Here is a 1,074-nt window from a genome sequence, read left to right as displayed (position 1 = left end):
GCAGTAGGATCAAAAACCCATTGCCATTGTTCTTGAGTTCTCAGACCTGATCCGGTTTGTTTTGCTTTTTGTTTTATGAAATCAGTATCCCTACCATTTAGTGCATAGACATTTACAACTGTGTATTCTTGATGAAGTATTCTCTCCAATATCTTATATAATTTCAATTTAAAAGTCACCTTATCAGTTATCAGAATTGCTAAGCCAGCTTGTTTTCAGCGTCCATTTGCTTTTTGAATTAACTATTTCTGCCAGTGAAGTATATATATTAGAAACAGAGATTTGGATCCTATTCTTTTTATCTAATCAGTTTGTATCTTTATTTGGAGAGCTAAGAGCAGTTATATTTATGGATATCACTGAGAAAATTTTGCTAATTCTATTTCATGTTGGTTGTTTTCTATACTGGTTGGATTAAGTTCATTATTTTTTTCTCCATCACAGATGATAAAGTTTTATTGGTTTATTGTGTTGAGCACAATGAATTCATTCTTAGCCACTTAGTGAATGTTTTCTTTTTGTGTTCTGTGGTGGAAACACCTCTCTAAGACACAGCAGTGATCGTCTGTGTCTCTCACAGACTACAGTGTTCCCAAGGGTCATCCAAAGCAGATACTTGTGCTCAGTTCACTTGCTCGGTCTTACACATTCCAGGATCCCATCACAGGCAATAGTGGCATGCAGCCCACAGTAGATAGGTTTTCCTATCAATCAACCTGATCAAGGTAATCCCCACAGGCATGCTCAGAGGCTCACCCCCTCCCCAGGTCATTCTAGAGCTCATCGAATTAACAGTTAAGACTAACCATCACAATGTGTTGCTTGTGTGAGCATGTGCAAGGAGCTATTTATGGGAGCCCAGGCAATTTAGCAGTGAAGAAAATGGCTTCCTCTTCCCCCAGTAACCATTAACTTCCAACAGCTTCCCAGAAAGGGGTGGGGCCTCTCCGTCATCCATGGTAGAATACCAACAGGCCCCATCTTGGGCAAGTCTTGTGCAGACAACCACAGCTGCTGTGAGTTCATGAGTGTAACAGCCATGCAGAAGACAGTGTTGATGGTCCTGCACCAGCC

The sequence above is a fragment of the Microtus ochrogaster genome, chromosome 17, assembly GCF_000317375.1.
Source record: "Microtus ochrogaster isolate Prairie Vole_2 chromosome 17, MicOch1.0, whole genome shotgun sequence".
NCBI lineage: Eukaryota > Metazoa > Chordata > Mammalia > Rodentia > Cricetidae > Microtus > Microtus ochrogaster.
This window is presented reverse-complemented; position numbering follows the sequence as displayed.